The sequence below is a fragment of the Leuciscus leuciscus genome (assembly GCF_965113295.1).
Source record: "Leuciscus leuciscus genome assembly, chromosome: 1".
NCBI lineage: Eukaryota > Metazoa > Chordata > Actinopteri > Cypriniformes > Leuciscidae > Leuciscus > Leuciscus leuciscus.
Window position 1 is genome coordinate 25,521,145 of NC_138725.1, and position 27,829 is coordinate 25,548,973.

General features: G+C 41.9%; 1 long non-coding RNA gene across 1 annotated transcript; it reads left to right on the forward strand.

Moving 5' to 3' along the window:
* Positions 1-689: 689 nt before the first annotated feature.
* LOC309503231 lies at positions 690-27,829 on the forward strand. The gene is made up of 4 exons (XR_014207574.1): positions 690-941; positions 5,546-5,626; positions 27,073-27,148; positions 27,240-27,829. It is a non-coding gene; the product is annotated as an uncharacterized lncRNA (long non-coding RNA).

A 27,829-nucleotide genomic window follows, 5' to 3' on the forward strand; every position in this document is an offset into this window, starting at 1 on the left:
ACTAATACACATAATTTGTTGCAAAGGGAACCAGAAACCAAAATGATAAGGTGATAATAGTTCTTTATCATCATAAAGTACAATAGTTCAATAATCGTATCCCTAATAAAAAAAGTGGTTAATTATTATCAGTAAACTATTTCCAGTTTTCTTGCCACAGATCCGACATTTTGAATATGGATTTTTAAATATGTTGCATTGGATTTTTTTAAACACACACACAGACAACAAGAATAGGCATTTGAATCTCAACAATGGTGACACTTCATGTCTTCATGAAACATGTCACCATTGTGTCACAACTAAAACAAACAATTTAAATTAATTGATTTTCTTCAGCAAGAAGAATAATACTTTTTATGTTTTATGAAAATATTGTCTAGGGCAAGTTATTCATTTTTCATTGGCTCAAGTAATGAAATATAGATGTGAACCATTACCCTATTTTTCATTGGATGAATGGAAACATTTTTAAGACAATATATGAAGGATTTTCTTTTTTCTTTTGCTTCTCCTTTGTTAGACTGTGTATTCTATACTCTTGTGTAACCTTTTGTGGTTTTAATTGAGCAAGGTGACTGTGGGCTTGTGGGCTGTGCTTTTATTTCTGATATTACATGTCACATGTGAGCTCACTGTTGAGGTTTGTTACTCATGTTACTCAAAACTCAGTTTGACCACATCGAGCACTGATAACCTCTGATTCGTGTTTACACTGATGATGGCTGTGGATTCTGTTGGTAGTTCCTCTTCTCTCTTTTAGCTGGTTGCTTCATACAGTTGAGTAGAAGCTTTACACATGAAGTCAAGGTATTGCTGAACCATTTTTACTGAGGGGCTGATGATGTTAAACTGAAGGGAAGACTGACAGAAACAGAAAATGGCTGAAAAGAGTTATTTGTGTCTGCTGGGACTGATCATTCTCTGCTCACTTCTCACAGGTAAACACATTTCTACATGCTCTTTAAACTCACGAGAAAGGGTTAAATATTAATATACTTACATAAAAATGTTTTACTAGAGCTGGTCTGGCATGGAGTCTGTGAATGAGTTAGTTTCAACATGCTTTATTCGTCCTCACACTCATGTTCTGCTCTCACAGTCACTGTCACTTGCTGTGCACCACCTGATGTATTCTGGTGTGTGTATCACATTATATTGATAACTCAGCAGAAAAATAAAAACTTCCATTCCAATTTATTAGCAAAGCTATTTGTGTCACTGAACACTTTTAACTAAAAATGTAGACGCTACAACATGTATAAAACTGAAATAGTATTTTGTAAATAAAAATGTAAGTGCATTAAGTAAACATTCATAAAACTGAAATGGTCAGTATGCTTAATTTACAACAATATTATTGATCTCTCTGCATTGACACCATTATAATGAGAACTGAACTGAGCTGGACGATGACGCTGTATATAAATGAACTAAAAATGATTTTCACAACCTAAATGACCTTGTACAATATGGACAATGACACTATTTTCTTCTAGAGCTAAAGTAAAGCCTAAATAAAGAGTGTTACATACTCTGTAAAGCTGCTTTGAAACGATCTATGATTTGTAAAAAGCGCTATATAAATAAACGTGACTTGACTATCCTCTACTTTGCTGTAAACTATTTTTTGGCATTTTGATAACTAATCTGTGAGTTGGGATCACAGCGCGCGCATCCATAATACTTTTCAGGAGTTGGTAGCAGGGCCACTCCGTCCCCCGGTGGAGGGCCGCGGGAGAATCTCTTATTTCAAGAACTGATGCCCCCTTCCTCCGAGCCCCAAGAGGCTGTGGATGACAGTGCGCGCCGCTCACGAGCCTCGCCACTCTCGTCCCCTTCTGTCGCCAGACCCCTGCCAGAGTACGCCCCCGTGGGACGCTGGTCCTCCCCTGGCCTCCTCTGGCAGGGCGCGGCTAATGACCGTGCCCCCACACCGGGCCGCTATGCCACCCACGTCTGGGCCGGTCATTCCGCTTCGCTGCACCACCAGTGTACGTCTGGCTCGCTTGACCCCGCTGGTACAGCTTTTGGGAGCTTCCCAGACTGTCCCGTTGGGTCGCTAGAACCATCAGGCTCGGCTACGCGATTCAGTTCGCACGGTCTCCTCCCCGCTTCAGGGGAGTCCGCTTCACTATGGTCGGTGGCAATGCCCCTGTCATGAGAGTGACATGACAGGCGGTTTTCCCTTTCGGGCTAGCCCTGTCTCCTCGTGTCTTCACGAAGGTCGTCGAGGCAGCCCTTGTTCCTCTACGGGAACACGGGGTTCGCATCCTGAACTGTCTTGTCGACTGGCTGATCCTAGCTCACTCTCGAGACCAGGTTTGCGAACACAGGGACCTAGTGCTCCGGCACCTAGCTCGTCTGGGCCTTCGGGTCAACTGGGAGAAGAGCAAACTCTGCCCCGTGCAGAGGATCTCTTTTCTCGGTATGGATATCGACTCGGTCGCCATGTGCGCGCAGCTTACGAGCGAGCGCGCGCAGTCACTGCTGACTTGCCTTCGTCAATTCGAGGGCAAGAGTGCGGTCCCACTGAAACTTTTTCAGAGGCTCCTGGGGCATATGGCATCCGCAGCCGCAGTAACGCCGCTCGGATTGCTTCATATGAGACCGCTTCAGCTTTGGCTTCGCGATCGAGTCCCGAGGTGGGCATGGCAACACGGCACGCTCCGAGTCCCAGTGACCCCGTGGTTGAACCTCAGTTTTCTTCGGGCTGGTGTGCCCTTAGAACGAGCTTCCAGGCATGTTGTTGTATCAACAGATGCCTCCACCACGGGCTGGGGCGCCATGTGCAATGGACATGCTGCCGCGGGCTCCTGGACAGGTCCCCAACGCCTTTGGCATGTCAATTGCCTCGAGTTGCTGGCTGTACGCCTTGCCCTGCACCGCTTCCGGGCGTTGCTCAGGGGTCAACACGTACTAGTCCGATCAGACAATACCGCCACAGTAGCGTACATCAACCGTCAAGGTGGTCTACGCTCCCGCCGTATGTCGCAACTCGCCCGCCACCTCCTCATATGGAGTCAGAAGCATCTGAGGTCGCTTCGAGCCATTTATATCCCGGGAGAGCTGAACCGTGCGGCCGACGAGCTGTCTCGGCTTCGGGCTCTCGCTGGAGAATGGAGACTCCATCCCCAGTCGGTCCAGCTGATTTGGGATCAGTTCGGGGACGCTCAGATAGATCTGTTTGCCTCCCACGACTCGTCCCATTGCGACCTGTTTTATTCCCTGACCGAGGGCACGCTCGGCACGGATGCACTGGCGCACAGCTGGCCGCGGGGCCTACGCAAGTATGCGTTTCCCCCAGTGAGCCTTCTTGCGCAGACCTTGCGCAAGATCAGGGAGGACGAGGAGCAGGTGATATTGGTTGCCCTGTATTGGCCCAACCGCACCTGGTTCCCAGAACTAGTACTCCTCGCGACAGCACCTCCCTGGCCTATTCCTCTGAGGAAGGACCTGCTTTCTCAGGGACGGGGCACCCTGTGGCACCCTCATCCCGATCTTTGGAACCTCCACGTGTGGCTCCTGGACGGGACGAGGTAGGCTTGAGTACCCTACCACCAGCGGTGGTGGCTACCATCACTTCCGCTAGAGCATTGTCCACGAGACATGCCTATGCGTTGAAGTGGAACCTCTTCGTCAACTGGTGTTCTTCTAAACATCAAGAACCCACAAAATGCCCGATCAGTGTCGTGCTTTCCTTCCTGCAGAAGGGTTGGAGCGAAGGCTGTCTCCCTCCACCCTGAAAGTGTATGTTGCCGCCATTGCCGCACATCACAACGCAGTCGAAGGTAAGTCCGTTGGAAAGCACGACCTGATCATCAGGTTCCTGAGAGGAGCGAGGAGACTGAATCCTCCTCGCCCTCCTCTCGTTCCCTCTTGGGACCTCTCAGTGGTTTTAACTGCCCTGCAGAGTGCTCCCTTCGAGCCTCTGCAATCAGTGGAGCTTAAGTTCCTGTCGATGAAGACAGCGCTCCTGGTTGCATTGGCCTCCATCAAGAGGGTAGGGGACCTGCAGGCATTCTCGGTTGACGAAGCGTGCCTGGAGTTCGGGCCGGCTAACTCTCACGTGATCCTGAGACCCCGGCCTGGATATGTGCCCAAGGTTCCCACCACACCCTTCCGAGACCAGGTGGTGAACCTGCAAGCGCTGCCTTTGGAGGAGGCAGACCCAGCCTTGGCACTGCTCTGTCCAGTACGCGCCCTTCGTGCTTACGTAGACAGAACGCAGTGTTTCAGGACCTCTGACCAGCTCTTTGTCTGTCATGGTGGGAAACTGAAGGGAAAGGCTCTCTCCAAGCAAAGGTTGTCTCACTGGATAGTGGACGCCATTGCTTTGGCTTACCAGCAGCAAGGTCGACCATGCCCCCTTGGTGTGACGGCCCACTCCACCCGGAGTGTGGCATCCTCTTGGGCTCTAGCGCATGGCGCCTCGCTAACAGACATCTGCAGAGCTGCAGGCTGGGCGACACCTAACACATTCGCGAGATTCTATAATCTCCGAGTGGAGCCAGTTTCTTCTCATGTACTCGCTTCAACTAGCCGGTATAGATTCTGCTCAGGTGTCTTCGCTTGCTCGCCATTCCTCTCCACGGACGGGATTCGTGCGATGTTTTCTCAGGTGAGCCTAATAAGCCCTGAGTCTCCTCCAGCACTGACGACGTCAACGCCAGAGTCATGCCACCGGCAGCTTTCGCGCTTGGCTAGGTGCCTCCATGTGCATGGTTCCCCCTCTGGGCGACCCCCACATGTGTATTTCCACTGTAAGCCTCTTCGAGCATGTGTCTTTCCCTTGGCAAGCCACCTTGCCACCCCTGGGGTTGAAATATTCAACCTGCAGTTGGACACCCCAGTGTTTCTCCGTATGCAGCCCTCCGGGGTCATATGTGTATTCCAAGTCCCCCCCTTCGGGTTGGGCATGATGGCATATTTCCACTGAGATATGCTTCCCAGTGTACCTTGGTATTCCTGTGTTAAGTAGGAGTCCTTCGTCCGTGCCAGTCTCACGACAGGGAGCTCAGACTTACGCAGGGCACTGGAAGACAGTCGAGAGGTGGCGTGATTTCACTGGGAACCCCATTCGTCGTCATCCAACGTAACTCGGAGTGACAACGAAAGGGAACGTCTCGGTTACGTATGTAACCCTCGTTCTCTGAGTAGGGAACGGAGACGTTACGTCTCCCTGCCACTTCCGCTGTACCGCTGGAACGCCTGAGTTCAGTCTCGGCTCCTCAGCGAAGACATATCTGCATGTTGCAGCGTACTTCCTTATATACCCCCAGGGTGGGGCGGAGTTACGCAATGCAAATTCCGCAGACCCATGGCATTTCATTGCCATAGGCTCGTTTTATATACTCGAAGATGACAGGCTTTCTAAGCGAAACCCCATTCGTCGTCATCCGACGTAACGTCTCCGTTCCCTACTCAGGGAACGAGGGTTACATACGTAACCGAGACGTTTTGATTGATTAATAACTGTTGATAGTTGAATACCCTTGACTTCAGTCATGTACAGTTTCTCTTCTTCCTCTCATGTTTCCTGCAGTGATTGTGACTATTGTTGAGATCGCAGTGTTTGCTGCTCCTACTGTGATTCTTCTTCAGATCATCTGTGCAAGAAGAGCTGGTGAGTTTTGAGCCGCACACGATCTGATCATTCACACTCATCTGATCTGGAACATCAGTTTATTAGAGTAATCCAAAATCATAATCCAAATCCAGGCAAGGGTCATACACAGGCAGTCAGTCCATACAAACAAACAAATCCAGAAGGTAAGACAGGAACGGAAAAACCAGGACACAGGCAGATATCAAGAACCAGGAACATAGACAACAGTGGAAACACTCAGAAATGCAGTGTAACAACATACAAAACTTCGCAGTGAGTGATAGGATGAACCAGGCTTATATGGGGTGTGCTAAACCAGATAATGAGACACAGTGGATGCAATCAGGGATGAGGAGTCCGGGCAGTGAGATATGGGAAATGTAGTTGTGAGTGAATCATGAAGGGCTGATGTGGAGTGCCCTCTGGTGGCTTTCAAGGGCACTCCAGCTAATGATCATTACAATAATGATGGATAGTGCATAATAATATATTATGTATTATGTACTGATGCTAAAGGTCCTCTTCCGAAATTTTCGCACGTTAAAAATAAATACGTCACATTGTGTCAACCATGTATACATACTGCTTCCGAAACTTTCGTCTGTCATAAAAAAAATTAAAAAAATGGATCGGGTTCAAATTTCCGTGTTTAAATTTCCGTGTTTTTCACATCCGTAGCAAGTATTTTGAGAGGTGTTTTGACTATTCAGAGCCACCGAATGACGAATACGAAAAAAACGAATATGAAAGTTTCGGATTCAGTCAGTGGTCAAGGAGCTTAACAAGGTTGCGCTGTTGAGGCTCGCGCAGCCCATAATCGAAACAAATGAGCGCAATTTTATAACAGTCTATGAACGTAGCACACACAAAGAAACTCTGTTAACATTCTGCGGTAAAAAATCATAATGTGGAGTTTTTATATTTATAACATATGATACAGTTCAGCAACATCACACGACCAAGTGTCAAGTCAAGTCAAGTCAAGTTTATTTGTATAGCGCTTTTCACAATACAGATTGTATCAAAGCAGCTTCACAGTATTAAATTAAAATAATACAACAAAGTTTGTTTCAAGAGGAATTTATTGATTGATAAAATTAAATTAAATATCCCCAAAATATCCCCAACTGAGCAAGCCAAAGGCAACAGTGGCAAGGAACCGAAAAACTTCATCAAGTGACCTAATGGTGTCCTAAAACTCCATCAGGTGACCTAATGGAGAAAAAAAAAACCTTGGGAGAACCCAGGCTCAGTCGGGGGCCAGTTCTCCTCTGGCATTTATGAGCTAGAGGCCGGATTGTAGTTTGAACTGTAGGATTATATGAATGCCTGGCTGAAGAGATGCGACTTTAATCTAGTTTTAAACTGGGAGAGCGAGTCTGAGCAACGAACAGTATCAGGAAGACTATTCCAGAGTTTTGGAGCCAAATGTGAAAATGCTCTCCCTCCTTTGGTGGTTCTGGATATCCTAGGTATGACCAAAAGCCTTGAATTTAGTGATCTTAAAGAGCGCGATGGATTATAGGGTGATAAAAGATCCGTTAAATAGACTGGAGCTAAGCCGTTTAGGGCTTTATAGGTCAGTAGCAATACCTTGTAATTAATACGGAACTTTATAGGTAACCAATGCAGTGATGATAAAATCGGTGTTATATGATCATATTTTCTTGATCTAGTAAGAACTCTAGCGGCGGCATTTTGGACTAACTGTAGCTTGTTTATTGAGGATGCAGGACAACCAGCTAGTAAAGCATTACAGTAATCCAGTCTCGAGGTCATGAATGCATGAACTAACTTTTCTGCATCAGAAACTGATAGCATATTACGTAGCTTAGCAATGTTTCTAAGGTGGAAAAATGCTGTTTTTGTAACATATGAAATATAATTTTCAAAAGACAGGTTGCAATCGAGTATGACACCCAGGTCTTTTACTGTAGAGGATAAAGTAACAGGACATCCTATGATGTTAAAGTTGTATTGTGCGAGGTTTTGTGGGCGTTTTTTTGAACCGATAAGTATTACCTCTGTCTTGTCTGGATTTAATAAAAGAAAATTACGGGTCATCCAATCTTTTATATCTTTAACACACTCTGTCAATTTGGAAAATTTTGCGTTTTGATCCGGCCGTGATGAAATATATATTTGAGTGTCATCAGCATAACAATAGAAACTAATTCCATGTTTCCTTATAATATTTCCAAGTGGCATCATATATATTGAAAATAACAGAGGGCCTAATACAGATCCCTGCGGCACTCCATAGTTTACTGGAGTTATGATCGATTTTTCTCCATTTAAATAGACAAAATGGTAGCGGTCAGATAGGTATGATTTGAACCAGCTTAGTGCTTGTCCTTGAACACCAGTATAATTTTGTAGTCGATCTAAGAGTAATGTATGATCTATAGTATCGAACGCAGCACTAAGATCAAGTAAAACTAGTATTGAGATACAGCCTTGGTCAGAAGCTAAAAGTAAATCATTTGTGATTTTAACGAGCGCAGTTTCAGTGCTATGATGCGGTCTGAATCCAAGGCAAGGCAAGGCAAGTTTATTTATATAGCACATTTCATACACAATGGCAATTCAAAGTGCTTTACATAGAAGAAATTAAAATAATAAAAAGAAATAAGAATAATTAAAACAGTTTAGAAAAATAAAAAATAAAATACAGTACAAACAGTCGGACGAACATTGGCACAGTGCTCATTCAGTAAATGCATAGTTAAACAGATGTGTTTTGAGTCTGGATTTGAATGTGACTACAGTAGGAGCACATCTGATCTCCTCTGGAAGCTGGTTCCAGCTGCGGCTGGCATAATAGCTAAAAGCAGACTCACCATGCTTAGAGTGAACCCTTGGTATTTCTAGCTGATATGATCCTAATGATCTGAGTGATCTGTTGGGTTTATATTCAGTGAGCATATCTGCAATGTATTGAGGTCCTAGGCCATTGAATGATTTATATACCAGTAATAATACTTTAAAATCAATCCTAAGTTTAACTGGGAGCCAGTGTAAAGACCTGAGGACTGGTGTGATATGTTCATATTTTCTGGTTCTGCTCAGAATCCTGGCGGCAGCGTTCTGTATGAGCTGCAACTGTCTTATGGTCTTTTTGGGAAGGCCAGTGAGGAGTCCATTACAATAATCCACCCTGCTGGTGATGAAAGCATGCACAAGTTTCTCTAAGTCTTGTCTGGAAACAAAGCATCTAATTCTTGCAATATTTTTCAGATGATAGTATGCTGATTTAGTTATTGCTTTGACATGACTACTGAAACTAAGCTCTGACTCTAGTGTCACACCAAGATTCCTGACTTGATTTTTGGTTGTTTGACCCCTAGAGTGAAGGTATGCGTTCACCTTGAGAACTTCATCTTTGTTTCCAAACGCAATGACTTCAGTTTTGTCTTTGTTTAACTGAAGAAAGTTTTGACACATCCAACTGTTGACTTCATCAATGCATTGGCACAGGGAGTCAATGGGGCTGTAATCGTTGGGCGATAGGGCTAAGTAGAGCTGTGTGTCGTCTGCATAGCTGTGGTAAGAGATTTGGTTCTTTCTCATTATTTGGCTCATTGGGAGCATATACAGGTTAAACAGGAGTGGCGCAAGAATTGAGCCTTGAGGGACTCCGCATGTCATGGATGTCCACTCAGACTTATGGTCTCCTATACTCACATAATAACCTCTCCCATCTAAGTATGACCTGAACCATTTTAAGACTATCCCAGAAAGCCCCACCCAGTTTTCCAGCCTGTCCAGAAGTATGTTGTGATCGACAGTGTCAAATGCAGCACTGAGGTCGAGTAGTACCAGCACTGATAATTTGCCTGAGTCAGTATTTAAGCGAATATCGTTTATTATCTTTATGAGCGCTGTCTCTGTGCTGTGATGCGGTCGGAAACCAGATTGAAAATTGTCAAAGTATCCATTCGAGCATAAGAATTTGTTCAGCTGATTGAAGACAACTTTTTCAATGATCTTACCTATGAAAGGAAGATTTGAGATTGGTCTATAGTTGCTTAATATGGTCTTATCCAGATTGCTCTTTTTCAGGAGGGGCTTGACAACTGCAGTTTTTAGGGAGTTTGGAAAACTCCCAGAGAGAAGTGAAGCATTTACCACTTCTAGAAGATCTGCTTCTAAACTGTTTAACACACTTTTGAAAAACGATGTGGGAAGTGTGTCAAGAGCGCAGGTTGATGTTTTAAGGTGCTGTACGGTTTCTTCCAAAATGTTGCCATCAATTTCTTTGAAATCAGACATAGTAACTACTTTCTCAGGTGGTTTGATCTGTCTGACCCCAGCGCAAGTCAAGGATGTGCTGATCACCTTTCTGATATTATTGATTTTGTCAGAGAAGAAAGAAGCAAACTCACTGCACTTGCTGTCTGAGAGCATTTCACTGGGAATCTGGCTTGGGGGGTTTGTCAGTCTCTCTACAGTAGCAAAAAGAGTGCGTGTGTTGTTTAAATTACTGTTTATAATATTTGAGAAGAAAGTCTGTCTAGCTTTGCCTAGTTCCATATTGAAAGCATGAAGGCTGTCTTTGTAGATGTTATAATGGACTACAAGTTTTGTCTTCCGCCACATGCGCTCTGCTTTTCTGCATTGTCTTTTCATATTTTGCACTGCTGTTGAGTTTCTCCAAGGTGCCTTTTGTCTGCCACTCTTCTTCCTGACTTTCACAGGAGCAATATCATCAATTACACCTTTAACTTTTGAGTTAAAAGAATCAAGGAGAAAATCAACAGAGTCTGCAGATATGCTTGGTGTTAAGGATATAGCCTTCATAAATAGGACACTAGTGTTCTCATTTAAGCATCTCTTCTTGACAGACACAGATCTAGCTTCAGTGGCAGGAGAGATCAATATATCAAAGAAAATACAGAAATGATCAGACAGTGCTACATCCTTAATAACAATCGATGAAATGTTTAGACCCTTACTGATAAGTAAATCTAAAGTGTGTCCATGATTGTGTGTGGGTCCATGTACATGCTGAGTCAGATCAAAAGTTTTTAAAACAGTTTTGATTTCTTTGGCCATATTGTTTTCTGCATTATCTATATGGATGTTAAAATCTCCAGCAATGGCAAAACAGTCAAACTCTGAGGTAATTGTTGATAACAGTTCTGTAAAGTCCTCAGCAAAGGCTGGAGAGTATTTTGGAGGCCTGTAAATAATGAAAAGTAAAATGCGTGGAGCACCTTTTAACACAATACCCAGATATTCGAAAGACAAGTAATTCCCAAATGATATTTGCTTACATTGATAGATATCTTTAAAAAGAGCAGCTAGACCCCCACCTCTCTTAACAGCTCTGCAGACACTCATAAAAGTAAAGTTAGGAGGGGATGTTTCATTGAGGATTGTTGCACTGCAGCTGTCTACTAGCCAGGTTTCATTTAGAAGCATAAAATCCAGGTTGTTTGTGGTTATTAAGTCGTTGACTAGAAGTGATTTATTTTTAAGTGAGCGAATGTTTAAAAGAGCTAACTTAACAGACTTACTTTTCCCCACAGCAATATTAGTTTGACGTGTAATAGGCACCAGATTAGTTGGGTTTGCTGTACGGCTATTGAAGGCCTTAGACTTTCTATCATGTAATAGAACAGCAATAGAGAAAGATACAGGCACACTGGGTTCCCGCTTGTTTTGTAAACATTTGAGAAAGTTACTGTTATCAAAACGGGGACCCGACACATATCACTGAGAGCTGGTATCAGTTGTTTTTGGTTCACCTCGAGCAGAAGGAGGAGGGTGTGGGCCCTGGCGTTGTGGCAGAGGCCGAAGAGCTCTCACAGGAGGAGGGGGAGGGCGAGCTGGGCCCGCAGGCTTTGGTGGTAGTGGTGCCTGTCTTTTTTTAGTTGGTATCTGGGGGCTTGCAGCAAAAGAGTGGGATAGTCTGGTTCCAGCATGCACCAGTTCTTCCATTTTCTGTGAGAAGCACAGTAATGGCGTTGCAGGGGAGAGGGAGAAAGTGTCTGGTGAAAGGGGCTGTTGCTCTGGTGTTATAGGAGGCTGTAATATGCTGTCCTGGCTTCCCTGGCTGTTTTCCAGGAAGTCGTCCTTGGGTGCTGAATCTTCAAGCAGTTCTGATATGGCTGTCTGTGGTGAGCTCTGTGGGCAGGGCTCAGCTGAGATTGTGTCCGTGAGCAGAGGTTGTTGTGGCGGAGTGGTGTTATCATGTCCATTTTGCTGCTGAAGTGAAGTCCCGTGGTCATTCATACTGTGTCCAGGTGTGTGTGTGCCGTTCAGATTGAGTGGATTGGCACACACTGCAGAAGGATGATGAATCCAGACTGAAACTTTTCATAGATCTCATTTTGTTGCAAGAAAGAGCCCAGTTGAGCGGACACCACTTTTTCTAATATTTTAGACATAAATGGAAGATTTGAAATGGGTCTATAATTTGCTAGATTATTATGATCTAATTGTGGTTTCTTAATGAGAGGTTTTATAACTGCCAGTTTAAATGTTCTTGGAACATGACCTAAAGATAAAGACGAGTTAATAATATTGAGGAGAGGATCTTCCACTACAGGTAACACTTCTTTCAGTGTTACCTGTAGTGGAAGATCCTCTCCTCAATATTATTAACTCGTCTTTATCTTTAGGTCATGTTCCAAGAACATTTAAACTGGCAGTTAAGTGTGCTTAATACCATCACGATTGAAAATGTGACACTGATTTCATATGACAGTTCAATAAACCAATAATATTAAAGCCCATGTTGCAGGTTTTTTTTATTTTTTTTTTATTAATATAACCTTGTATGAAAATACCATATGAAAAGTAAATGCAGGATTAAAAATTGTTTTGCAAGACATAAGGGCACAAATTTAATAGAAAACGTGACAGTTTCCTTGACCGTGTTGAAAAAACGCTTTTTTTCACCATCGCGTCATATGACACCACATGAGGTAGTCGTTTGGCTCTGCGTTCGCGCTCAGTGCAGAGATAGGTTGGTATTCAGTTGGAGCGGTCATGATTCAGTGTGTTTTCGGTGCTTATTGTATTTCAATTAATCATCGTCGTGGTAAATGATTGTGAATTATGGCCTGTCAGGACATTGAGTCCACAGGTTTCCGAATAAAAGGACGGTGCGATCTTCCGTGCCTGTGTGCGTTTTGTGCCGGGTAAGAGACGGGACTTCACTTCTGCTTCTGCTTTGAAAAACGCGGTAGTGTGTAGCGTTCACTATAGACCGGATGATTATAATCCCGGCGATATGTGGACACTGTCCCGGCTCCTTCATCGGGTCGCCCGCGGTGACGGTCCGCCATCAGCATGTGGTTCGGCCGCCGGCGGGAAACATGACGCTCACGGATCCGTCAGACATTGTACATCTGTTTTACAAAATGTGCCTTGTCTTAATTTAATTAATTAACATATCCTACATAAACTTGTAATGTACTGCATTTATGTGTTTGTTATTAGTCTGCAGAAGACACTATTATTATTATTATTATAAATATAATATATTATGTTCTATAATTCATTTTCAATCTGTAAAAACCGACTTTAATGTTTGTGTTGGCTGTTTCTACATATAAAGTTTTTGTACAGTAAGACAGTTGTGATTGTGATAATTTTTTGTATTCATCGTCACCAAATGGGTCAATTCAAAGCCTTTATAAAGTCCCCCTTCCTCTGGAAACTGTCTCCTAATGGCTGACACACACAACACATGCAGGTAAGGGTCTAAGTACTAGCTTTGCTATTGCCTGATACATGATGATAATAATCTGTACAGTATTATGATCTGAGCATAGTGTTGTACATATCGTCGGCTAACGTGAATACATCTATAAGCTAACACTGTTCTCTCGCCCTGTTCTCCTCACACCACAACTCACAGTTGTTCTGTCTAACCCTGGCCTGTCCTTCTCACTTGGCTTCATTTCAGGCTCATAATTATATGATATCATCATATATATGAATTATATATACGTTATATATATATATATATAAACATTTAGACTACAATTCTCCCAGCTTTCCGAGCTGTCATGGCGATCCATTGCTTTCCTATTGTTTACTTTGACCGCTCTACCTCATGTTACGTCACTTCCGGTTCGGCGGTTTTCAAATGCGGAAGTAAAAATTTCTCACAAAAACGACTCCAGAAGCCTAAATAGCGTTTTATAAGTATATGTTTATATTTAAATATAGTTCCTACATTATTTTTCTATACATTGGCTTACTGGGTACTCTAACCTGCAACATGGGCTTTAAGTCACTTTCCTTTTACTGTGCGTTCACACCAAACGCGAATAACGCGTCAAATTCGCGACTACCGCGTCTAGTTGGACGATTCAAAATTTTGAATCCATTCGCGCATCCAATAGCGAAATTGACGTGCATAAAAAGCAAAAGTTTGAAGCGAAATTGACGCGCGTCTGAGGCGAAATCCGCTTGTCTGTTTGCAAGATGGCTGATGTTGATCAAGCATTCATCGAGAGAGTTACCGCATCGGAGCGAGGATCACCCTTCAGGACACCAACTACAGGCGCTCTATCCCAGCTGCAGAGCGCCTGTCCATCTGTCTTCGGTTAGATACAGTATATTAAATATGAACTATCAATGTTTTCAAACTGTGGTACGGATACCACTGTTGGTGCTCTTTCTAGTGATACTCACTATACTCACTTTCTAGTGATACTCAATTAACTGCTATATTGAATATTATATTCTGCTATATTGCTATACAGCAGCAAGCAGGCTCCTGATTGGTTAACGTGGCGCGAACAGACGCCAAAGTTCCGATATTTCAACTCGGGCGTCAGACACGAATTCGCGTCAAACGCGTGAATGCACGTCAAACGCGTGAATGCACAAAAAGCACCAAATAAAATGTATCGCGCCAGACACTCAATTCGCGTCATTTACGCGAACTGGACGCGGGAATGAGGCGAATTCGAGTCCACCGCAAGGTTATTTTCGTAAACAAAAACTGAAACTAAGACTAAAACTATTGGTCAAAAAACATTTTCGTAAACTGAAATAAAATTAGAAATTCATAATACATGAAAAACTAAAACTAAACGAAACTAACAACAGTTACTGAAAAACTAACTGAAATAAAATAATAATTAGCAAAAATAAATAATCGTTTTCATATTTAATAAGCTCTTTACTTTGGTGGAAATTCTGACCTGTGGCTGTTTAAGGAAATGCCTGTAAATGGCGCTTCACACGCGTGAAGTTGCCGAGGCGATTAACCGCTGTCCTGTGCGTCTGTGGCAGTGGAATGGGAAATAATAACTCAAGGTAATGAGACGCAAGTTGAACTTCTTTTAACTTGAGCGAAGCGTTTTTAGAATGTCCTTTCATTTGCGAGACGCGGGTGCAACAGCAAAACAAGTCCGTCAAGCACAAAAATACCTTTAATGTGGTGATGTCATGCTTTCATGAAGGTTGACAGGCTGAAAGGTGCTGTTGTTATCTGTAAATGCAGCTGCTTTTTTGAATTTATTTTGAAATGCGCACATACTTTTATTTTGACATGCCGAAAACCGGAAGTAGCGGCTGTTTGCTTCGGTAAGCTCCGTAAGCAAAGCGCAGAGACCAAGCGCACATGTAGCAGTGACACCTGTCTAGTTTCATTTTTTTATTCTTTATAATCCATGATTCGTGGTGTTTACTACAACTGTGTATAAGCTGAAGAATACATTTTTTGACTGAAGATTTCTTCTGGAAAAGTACTCTGCCGTTGGTTGATAAGCAGGCTAAAGTGGTCAGTATTACTCTGTATTCTTTGTTATTTATGTAACGATTGCAATATTTAATGTTGTCTATTTTGTTTACCTGAACTTTTAGTTCTACGGTGTTAATAAACATCTGTTAACGGAACTGGAGTCTCGCATTCGATCAATGGGCGGCATAGTAGAACACTTCTGCATCGGTGAAGACTCCGAGCGGACGAAGATGGACGAGCAGGCCACGTGCGGTAAAGGAGAAGCCACCTTGTGAATTGTTCGTGTGAATCCAAAGGGGCGAGTGGACAAGGCTAAACAAGCAAGCACGTCGAAAAGAGTGTCTTGAAAGTAGCGCAAGTACTGCCATTATAGCACACGGACGTTTCATTTGTGTTTTTTCCTTAAAGCAACAGTGGACATTATTTCTTCCTGCAGTTGATTATCTAGTAAGAATCAAAGAAACTAAGTAGACAAGAAAATTAACCATTCTTCCTGTTGAATTTAAGATGTTTTAAGTTTATATCTAAGTATTGGTCTTACAAGTGAGTTTTTCATATTTAGACTGTGACAAATTATTTATTTTTTCTCACTTTAATTGCCTTTTTATTGCTCATTCGTTGAAGTGTGTTATTATGATACTGTAGTGTTTGATGTGCAATATGCAAAGGTTAAGCTAAGGTTATCAAAGAGATTTATATTTCCATTTCATTTCATTTTCAACATTTCATGTTATTTCATATTTGCACACATTAGAGAACAGAATATATTTTATTCAAATTTCAACACATTTAAGACTCTGTACATTTAATATGTCACACTCAAAGGAAAGCACTTTTCCAACTGAAGAGGTCACTCTTGGAGACCTTCAAGAAGATAGTTACGCAGAGCAGACTACCCTATCACAGCAAGCTGACTCTGATGAGCAAGTTGAAGACACAGCGCAGGACACACAATCTCAGGTTGGTGCGAATGATACACAATTGCCTCCTGGAATTAGGAAATCTGGACGCACACAAAAGCTCACTGAAAAAGGAAAAGCTCTGTTAGATGACAAATTGAAGGATCTAAATGTGAGTTTTGTAAGGATGTACAGAAGATGGAAGTATCACATCAATGGCTTAAAACGGTCCATTAAGAATAATGATGCTGATGATCTGATTGATGAGATTGTAAATGCAATCAATACCATCCAAGTTGACATGGACAATACTTACCTCAAAATAAGAGCCATTTCAAGTCCTGAACCTGACATTCGGAGAATGAATGACACATGCCAGGCATTCACTAGGATTGCAAATACAAATGTACAACATTTCCGCAGTGGTGATGATTCAGAAATCATATCTTGGCCTGATGCTAAGTCAGTGTTTGACAGCACAGTGTCTAGTGTTTCCTCAGCTCAAACCGCTAAGTCAAAGGCTTCTTCTAAAGTATCCAGACATTCTTCCATCCTGTCCCTTAATGCAAAACAAGCGGCAGCTGAAGTTGCGGCTACGCAAGAGGTGATAAAGATAACAAATGCGCAACATCAGCAGAAGGTAGAAATTCAAAGACTTGAGGTGGAAGATCAAATCTTGAAGGCTGAAAGAGAAGCTAAAGAAAGGGAAATTGAAGCAGAGAGTGCTAAAAAAAGAGCTCAGTTCATAGCAGAAAGTGCTGATAGAAAAATGAAGTTGGAAGGGAAAAGAAGAGAAGTAGAACGGCTAGAAGAACTTAAAGGGCATGTTGCAGCTCAAGCAAGACTGCAGGTTTATTCAGAATCTGTCGATCCACCACTTGCACTTAACCCTTTAATGGATCCATTTTTTCCCTCCTATCAAGCACCAGTCTCTCAAGCTCTTTCTGCGCAACAAGCCAAGCCCAATCAAGTCCATCACCCACATGAGGTTACAGCTACTAAAAACCCTCTTCCATATCCCTCCATGTACACCTCATGTTCTGTTCCACAGCCAGCCACATTTTCTCAAGTCCCTGTAAGTCAAGTTATCACTCCAACTGCACTTCCACTCATGCAACAAGCCCCAACCACTAAAGCTCCTGCCACTCAAGCCATTTTAACCTCACATGAATCTTCCAATGACCTTGTGAGAACTCTTGCTGAAGCAATCACAGCTAATCGAGTTCCAATCCCAGAACCTGACGTTTTCAAAGGAGATCCTCTCAAGTACAATGATTGGAAGCTTTCCTTCTTTACTCTGATTGATCGCAAGAACCTACTAGCTCAAGAAAAGCTCTTCTTTTTACGTAAGTACGTTGGTGGCTCAGCCAAGAGAGCTATAGAAGGCCATTTCCTTGTAGGAACAGAAACAGCATATCGTGCTGCCTGGGACATACTTGAAGACCGATTTGGTAATCCATTTATAGTTGCCAAGTCATACCGTGACAAGATACATACATGGCATAAAATTGCCCCCAAGGACAGCGAAAATCTTCGTGAGTTTGTTGATTTCCTGAGCAGTGTGGAATCAGCTATGCCATATGTTCAAGGTCTACAAACACTCAACGACTGTGTGGAAAACCAAAGGATTACTGGCAAGCTCCCGGATTGGTTGAGCTCACGCTGGAACAGAGAAGCCACAATTTATCAAGATGGACACAAAATGTTCCCTGACTTCAGATACTTTGTGAGATTTCTCAACATGGAGGCTCGAATTGCATGTAACCCCATCACATCATTATATGCAGTGAAGTCAACTGACCAAGAAAGATCAAAGCCAACAGAACGAGAACAGTCTAAGTATCAACGGAATCAAAACTTTAGTGCAAAGACTTTCACTACTAACACAATTGAGAAGACAAACATCACATGCTTGTTTTGCAAGAAAAAAGGCCATACTCTCCATAAATGTCTCAAGATTAGGGAAAAACCAGTTGAAGAAAGAGTTAAGTTTGTCCAACTGGAGAAATTGTGTTTTGGCTGCCTTAGGATCGGCCATAACTCCAGAGCTTGCACATCCAGGAGTGTGTGTGACTTGTGTGGAAAACGCCACCCTACATGCCTACATCAAGATCGTGGGAAGAAAGACCAAGAACAAGGAGTAAAATCAAAACAAGAAAGGCCAAATGAAAACAAAGGAGACCGGAATCAACCGTCTGAATCAATTGAAATACAGCAAGCTACCTCTAACCGAGTTGTTCAAGAGAAGAGCAGCACTCACACTTCATCTATTGTTCCAGTCTATGTCTCCACAACAATGGAACCAGACAAGGAAGTTTTAGTGTATGCTTTACTTGATAGTCAGAGCGACACTACCTTCATCCTGAAGGATGCAACTGATACATTGGGTGTCAAGAAAGAGCCAGTAAAACTTAAAGTGTCCACGATAACATCAAAAACAAAAGTGGTGAATAGCCAAAAGGTGCAAGGACTACAAGTAAGAGGCATCAGCTCTGACACTAAAATCAAACTCCCAACAACCTATACCAGAGATTACATACCAGCAAACAGATCCCATATACCCACAAGCACAACCGCAAAGTCCTGGCCTCACTTAGAACATTTGGCAGATGAAATGTCTCCGGAGCTCGACTGTGAAGTAGGATTGTTAATCGGCTATAACTGTCCACAAGCCTTACTTCCCAGAGATGTCATCACGGGCAATGAAAACCAGCCATATGCACAAAGGTCTGTGTTGGGTTGGAGCATTATCGGCTACAGTAGCACTGAAGTTGATTATGATCATGAGGATGAAATCGGTGTGAGCCACCGTATCATCATAAAGGAAGTTCAGCCAGCTACCAAGCCCTTTACTGAGCTCAAGTCTGAGGTTCATTTTGTTTATAGAACTCAAGTCAAGGAAATGATCACTCCAGCAGATATACTCAAGGTCTTTGAGTCAGATTTTACTGAGAAGTTCAGTGAAGAAGTTCTAATATCGCAAGAAGATATTAAGTTATTGAGGAAGCTGAAAGAAGGAATTAAGCAAAAGCCAAATGGACATTACGAAATGCCATTGCCTTTCAAGGAAGAGAGACCAAGCCTGCCAAACAACAAAGTGTGTGCAGAACATAGACTCAGATGTTTGGAAAAACGGCTTAAGAAAGATGATCAATATCACAAAGATTATGTGGCTTTTATGGAGGACATCATAGCAAGAGGTGATGCTGAAAAGGTTCCAGAGTCAGAGGTAACCAATCAGACCACGTGGTATATCCCTCACCATGGGGTTTACCATCCCCAAAAGCCAGGAAAGATTCGCGTGGTATTCGATTGCTCAGCTAAGTTCCAGAATACATCACTGAATGAGCATCTACTCACCGGGCCAGACCTTACAAATACCCTCGTAGGGGTCTTGTGTCGCTTCCGCAAAGGACAAGTAGCCATCATGTGTGATGTAGAGCGGATGTTCCATCAATTTCATGTTGCACCAAGAGACCAAGACTATCTCAGATTTCTGTGGTGGGAAAGAGGCAATATGGAAGCTCCACCGTCAGTATTCCGCATGACGGTTCACTTGTTCGGTGCTGCATCGTCACCTGGATGCGCAAACTTTGGGCTCAAACACCTTGCTGCAGAAGGAGAAGGCAAGTTTAGTGAAGCTACAGTGAGGTTTATACAGCGCAACTTTTATGTTGACGATGGATTGACAAGTTTGGACAGTGAAGAAGAAGCTATTGAGCTTGTTAGAGAGGCAAGAGACCTCTGCAACACCGGTAAACTCCACTTACACAAATTCATTACCAACAACAAGAGGGTTCTTGCCACTATCCCAAAGCAAGAACTTGCTGAAGTTGCAACTGATCTGGACATGGCCTTGGGTGAGCACAAGATGGAACGGGCTCTAGGGGTCCAATGGTGCATTAGCTCAGATAAGTTCCAGTTCAGAGTGAGGGTAAAAGAGCATCCTTTTACCAGAAGAGGAGTACTGTCAACAGTGGCCTCAATTTTTGATCCTCTTGGATTTGTGGCACCTATCATTTTGAAAGGTAAACAGATTCTACAAAGGATGTGCCAAGACAAGGTAGGATGGGATGAGCCACTTCCTGACGACCTCAGGCCGCGTTGGGAAGCATGGCTCCAAGACCTTCATAATCTGTCTTCGGTAGAGATACCACGGCACTACATACCATTGGCAGCCAAGGAAGTTCAACAGTGTGAACTTCACCATTTTTCCGATGCCAGTGTTTCTGGCTATGGAATGTGTTCTTACCTTAGGGTTGTTTCGAAGTCTGGAGAAGTCCATTGCGCTCTTGTTATGGGGAAGGCAAGGGTTGCACCGACGAAGGTAACAACTATCCCAAGGCTGGAACTCTCAGCTGCGGTCGTGGCCACAAGGACAAGTGCTCTGCTAAAGAGAGAAATGGAGATCGAAGATCTGCAGGAATACTTTTGGACCGATTCCAAGGTCGTCCTTGGTTACATTAACAATGATGAAAAGCGATTTCATGTATTCGTAGCCAATCGGATCCAGCAGATCAAATCGAGCACAGAACCAAGTCAGTGGCAATATGTTGCCTCAGAAAATAACCCGGCCGACCATGCCTCTCGTGGACTCATGGCAAAGGAGCTTGTAGAGTCTAATTGGTTCACGGGACCTAGTTTCTTGTGGCAAAAGGACCTCCCTAAGGAAGAAAAGTTTAAGGAGATAGAACTCAACGAGGACGACCCAGAAATCAAAAGAGCACAAGTTCTTACAACGGAAGCAAATGAGGGAAGGTCCCTATCAGACCGACTTCAGAAGTTGTCAGATTGGAAAAGAGTCGTAAGAGCCATAGCAAGACTTAAGCGTTTTGCAAAGGAGGTGAAAGGTCTTAAAACAAGATCCAATGAAGCTACGACACTTGAAGAAAGAATGGATGCTGAACAATTCATAATCCATGCAGTTCAAGAAGAGGCGTTCAGTGATGAAATCAAGGCTCTTAAACAAAAGAAAGAGGTACAAAAGAACAAGTCAACCAAACTGCACAAGTTGAACCCTTTCATGGACAGCCAAGATATCCTGAGGGTGGGAGGTAGATTGACACAAGCAACACTCCACCCTCATGTCAAACACCCAGCTATCCTTCCCAAAGGACATCATGTGTCTCGATTGTTGATAAAGCACTACCATGAGAAAGTGAAGCATCAGGGTCGTGGAATGACCATCAATGAATTACGCTCCAGTGGGATTTGGATCCTGGGGTGTAGTAGTGAAGTGTCATCGCTCATTTTCAAATGCATCAAATGCAGAAAACTCAGAAAGTGTAATCAGGAACAAAAAATGGCCGACCTTCCACCAGAGAGGATGGAAGCTACCCCTCCATTTACCTATAGTGGTATGGACTGCTTCGGACCATTTTATGTCAAAGACGGAAGGAAAGAACTGAAGAGGTATGGGCTTCTATTCACCTGCATGTGTTCACGTGCCATCCACATTGAGGTATTGGATGACCTTTCCACTGATGCTTTCCTAAATGCGTTGCGCTGTTTCATTGCTATAAGAGGCCATGTGAGTCAACTACGAAGTGATCAAGGCACAAACTTTGTGGGGGCACGCAATGAATTCCAAGAATTGATGAAAGGAATGGATCGAGAACGTGTGAAAGAGCTGGGATGCAACTTTGTCATGAACCCACCTGCTTCCAGTCACATGGGCGGCGTCTGGGAGAGGCAGATTCGGACCGTGAGAAATGTCCTCACATCCATCCTAGACCAGTCTGCTGGAAGATTAGACAGCTCTTCATTAAGAACATTCCTGTACGAAGTGATGGCTACAGTGAACAGTCGACCATTGACTACAGAACATCTCAATGATCCATTAGGACCCGAACCCCTAACTCCAAACCACATATTGACAATGAAATCGTCAATAATCGCACCACCACCTGGTGAGTTTGTAAGGGAAGATCTCTATCTTCAGAAAAGATGGAAGAGAGTACAGTTCTTGTCCAATGAATTTTGGACCAGGTGGAGAAAGGAGTATTTGCTGAATCTGCAGCAGAGGAGCAAATGGAACAAGGACAGGAGAAATGCTAAAGTGAATGACATTGTCCTGTTGCAAGATGATGGCACACCAAGAAATCAGTGGAAGCTGGCGAAGGTAGTTGAAGTCTTCCAAGGAGCTGACGGAAGAGTCAGAAAACTCAAACTGTTACTTAGTGACACAACACTAGACAGTAAAGGCACACGCTCACATAAGCCACTTTACTTAGAAAGGTCAATACACAAAACAGTACTATTGCTTGAGGCTGAATAAGTAGGTTAGCTCTTCAATTACATTGTTTTTGTTTTTTATTTGAAGGTGTATTTACCTCCAGAGATTTGTTAACAATGTATATTTTTTGTTGTGAATCACACATTGTGTGATGGTGGGAGTGTAAATGCAGCTGCTTTTTTGAATTTATTTTGAAATGCGCACATACTTTTATTTTGACATGCCGAAAACCGGAAGTAGCGGCTGTTTGCTTCGGTAAGCTCCGTAAGCAAAGCGCAGAGACCAAGCGCACATGTAGCAGTGACACCTGTCTAGTTTCATTTTTTTATTCTTTATAATCCATGATTCGTGGTGTTTACTACAACTGTGTATAAGCTGAAGAATAAATTTTTTGACTGAAGATTTCTTCTGGAAAAGTACTCTGCCGTTGGTTGATAAGCAGGCTAAAGTGGTCAGTATTACTCTGTATTCTTTGTTATTTATGTAACGATTGCAATATTTAATGTTGTCTATTTTGTTTACCTGAACTTTTAGTTCTACGGTGTTAATAAACATCTGTTAACGGAACTGGAGTCTCGCATTCGATCAATGGGCGGCATATTATCTTTGTTTTTACAAAAGATTTTCTGCTAATAATATTGTTATCCATGTGGAGACATGTCCCGGGACACTACACACACACACACACACACACACACACACACTAAACAGACCCATCACACACACACACACACACACACTAACCCGAACCCTAAACCGACCCATCACACACACACACACACACACACACACACACACACACACACACACACACACACACACACACACACACACACACACACACACACACACACACACACACACACACACTAACCCGACCCCTTAGGCTATACAATACGTAGACCTACACCACAAAACTAGTTGAGGATAAATTATTTAATATTGGGCAATTCCAGCGTTATAAACGGGACATTTGCAGTAAAAACTTGAAATATAAATTCTCAGAAAATGCATTTACAGTTTTTTTTCGATTGCTAAACGACAGTGAGCACAACTGGAGCTACATGTGCAAAACTCTAACTACAGTCTGCACTACCAACAGTCACCTGAGCTAAACAGTTCACATCACCTGCAAAACTCATTCCAAGCAACACAACTCTTAACACATGGCTCAAAACAGCTCAGTGCAGCCAAACACTATGCACAACCCTCACTGAGATAACACACACTGTCACTCAGAACACACTGAGAGTAAAAACACTAGCATCAAACACCAATAGAAACTTTTCATCTTTACAGTTTGAACAATTTCAGTGACTTCATACAAAGTAATATTTTCTTCAAAGAAAAGAGTGACATTCTTTCACATGATTTATTTAAATTTTTAGAACATAACAATTCTTTAAGGTAAATGAAAATTAGCAGTTTGCTTCAATAGTCTGTAGTAATTTACGGAATTACAGTAATTAGAAAAAAGGGGTAGAAACTAAAAGTACATACTGTAATTCGAACAAATAATTGAGGGGCTAATCCTGCCTCTCTCTAGCATCAGGCCACAGGTTTTCATCAACATCACATCTAATGTTCTCTCTTGCCATGCACCTGTGGAACAACCTTCTGGAGTGCCTTATCCATCCCTGGCAGTCATCTGGACTCGTGTCCTCACATCCGGCACGCATCCGCCCTCTCCCTGCCACCCTTCTCCCTCCACCAACCCGTCTTCCTTGTTCCATTTCCAAAATCCATCTTTCTGAGCTCTACCTATATATATATATATATATATATATATATATATATATATATATATATATATATATATATATATATGTGTGTGTGTGTGTGTGTGTGTGTGTGTGTGTGTGTGTGTGTGTGTGTTCACTAACAAGTCTAAAACCTGACCCCTGCTTAGCCTTTCAGCTGAAATTGCAATCATCAGTGTTTGAAAGGCACAAGGCTGAAATCTATTCTGTTTTGAATGTGTGGTTCACAGTTTTGACAGCAGTGTGTTAGCATTTGAACAAAGTGCTGTAAATCCACAGTGTTGTGCAGGTTGTGGTTAAAGTCATGGGATAAGTGTGTAGAGTTTTGAAAACTGTGTTCAAGCAATGAAAAACGAACTAGAGTTTGGTCCACATGAACTGCTGCTGTGCAGACTGTAGTTAGAGTTTTGCACGTGACTCCAGTTGTGCCCACTGTCGTTTAGCAATCGAAAAAAACTGTAATACATATTGAAAAATATCAGTATGCGTTTTATATTTAATGGGAAATAGCCTAGGCTACACATGCGTTACGGGACATAAAAAATCTTTAACTTTTAGGTAGCAAAATATTTTTTAGTAATTCTGTGAATTACACTGCGCAAACCAAAAGTAATACCCACCGGATGAAGAAGGGTTGGCTCTCCACAGAACATAAAATATTCATTTTATTTTATTTTTCGTGTTCCCATTTATGAGGAAAAAACAATGCTACAGACGTGACTGCTCTGAAAGCGGCACTAAAAGACTGCTTTAAAACTTTCACTGAGACCTCAAACAGAAAGTACATAGCCTTTTTTTAAAGTGAATTTCGTTTTGTATTAATTGTATCTTAATTTTAATCAATGTTTCATCAACCAATTGCCAGGATTTAATAAATAAGAAGTAAATATAGTAGAAAATAGATAATCACGACACGTAGGCGCCGGCGAGTGAACTGAAGCGCGTCTCATAAATGAACCGAAACTCAGCGTATAAGGTATCCTACTTGCCTCACAGACCTGATAAATATATCTTTAGACAGCTTTAAATGTGTACTTTTAAACAGAACAATTCAAAACGAAAGAAAATAGACTGCTCTCTGCTTATGTAATCCGTATGAAATGCGCATTTCTCTCTGCCGTGTTCACTACTGCGAAGATCGCGTATCAGTAGGCCTATCGTCAACCTCATCTTTGCAGCCGACACAGAAAACACTTGTTTATTAATAAACAATTAAAATGTCTCCTTGCTATATTTGACATATTCATTACTTTTGCCGGTTCTTTGTGACAGCTTTTAGGTGCTTTATTGGCACCGCCACCAACGCGTCAGCACCGAAAACATGGAGATTTTTTTCAATCCCTGTTTTGGCAGGGGGAAAACTGATCCGAAAATGTAACGAAACGTTGTAGAAATGTAGTGGAGTAGAAAGTATAATAATTGCTGCAAAAAGTAACGAAGTAAATGTCAAAAGTATGCACTATTGATTCTACTAAAGTAAAGTACAGATACGTGAAAAATGTACTTAAGTAAAGTAACAAAGTATTTGTACTTCGTTACATTCCACCACTGATGTTTAACAAGATTTCATCTTTAATATGAATTAGTTTGTCTGTATTTTTCATCGTTTTTTTCTTGTATACTTTTAAGTTCCATTTATTTGGTGCTTTGTTCAATCTCAAACCATTATTTTTATTTTTATTATTAAGATGTCTGCACAAGAGTTAACTGTAATATCGGCAAACATTAAACTTTGCTGAAATTATGCGTCTCACTTTGGTCTACCCTGGAAGTGTTCTGTTTGCTCTGCTAAACTATAATTACTAAAACTAAAACTGAAACTAAATAAAATAAAAAACTAAATAGAAATGTGTTTGCAAAATAAAAACTACACTAAAACTAACAAAACCATTAATGAAACTAACTAAAACTAAACTTAAATTTAAAGCAAAATTGAAAACGATATTAAAATAAAAACTAATTTAAAAAAGCAAAACTATAATAACCTTGGTCCACCGCGCCGCGTTAAACGCCTCATTCGCGCCGCGGGACCTTTACATTGACTTAACATTGAAATCACTCGCGCCAGAAACTCTATTCGCATTTGGTGTGAACGCAGCATTAGACGAAATATTGACTGTTTTTGTTCTATTTTAGCAGCGAAAATAGTTCCAATCCAAACAAAGATCACAGCATAGCGCGTCTCACAGCAACACTCAATCGTGTTTTGAATGATTCAGCGTTTTGAATGAATCGGTTGAGTCAAAGATTCAATGACCCATTCATAAACATCTAGGCTTGTTCGACTTGAACCGGCACTGCACAGACCGATCGGTGAATGACATCAAAGTACCGCGAGAGAGATTAGATAGCAGATGCTCCTTATGCTTTGAATCGCTCTCGCGGTACTTTGATGTCATAAACCGATCGGTCTGTGCAGCGCCGGTTCAAGTCGAACAAGCCTAGTCTCATTGTTGATGAATCAGCCGTTTGAACGAATCGTTTGAACGAATGACTCAATGACTCGCTTAATTAGGCCGCTTATCACCTGCATTTCCGCGCTCACTATCGACAAACCAATCAAATCCTTTTACAATTATTATTATTTTTTTTTAAATCAGACCAAACCCATTTTTATTTTTATTCAGGAGTTATAAAACGATAACTTTTGATAACAGTAGCCAATTGATAAAAACAGGGCGGACGAGGCCCCCAATGCCCATGGCGCCGGGACTGAAAACACATACAAGAGGACAGTCAATGGTTTTATTTTGAATTATACGAGAGGTCAGTCAATGGTTTTGTTTTGAATTATACGAGAGGTCAGTCAATGGTTTTGTTTTGAATTATACGAGAGGTCAGTCAATGGTTTTATTTTGCAGGGAGGAAGGACTTGCAGAACCCAGAGGAAATAGAGATGCCTGCAAAATTACAATAAAATTTTATAATAAAATACTGGTAAGTGTTGAGCAAATCTGCAACAATATTTAAAATACCAAAAACGAATTCAGGATTGTTTATTGTTTTCTTTTTCTTTTTTTATTCTCAGAAAAAAGAGGGGTGAAAACTCTGACCACCCTGAAGAAATAGTGACACCATCAAGTTTAGATTAAAATATTTTTACAAATAACAGGCCAGATTTATTTTCATTTATATGGATTTTATGGACATTTGCCTTCAAGGCAAATCTGTAAATTTTTTCACGGTCATTTTCTTGTGGTTTGTATATAAATTGCTTTAAATATAATATTATATACAGTAATTGACATATTCAGACGTGTGTGAAATCCTCTCTCTGTTCTGTGTGATGGAGCTGATTTGCTCCTGTCTTCTGTTCCTGTGTTTAGTTTCTTCTTTTTATTTTGAATCACGGCTACTAATTTTCCTAGTAAATCCTTCTTCAATTGTGTTAATTATGTCAACTTTCCTGAGATGTATGACTCTTGAATTTGTTTGACTTAATTATGATTATGGAAAAGTCTATAGATGATTTAATAATCACCATTATTATGGTCACTTGAAGAGATACAAACAAACAAATTACTTTCTCATTATTTTTTCCTTTCTTTTTTTTTGTTTACCTGCTAGTAAATAGTTTTTTGTGTCAATGCATCTTTTAAAATAAAAGCCATAAGTCTC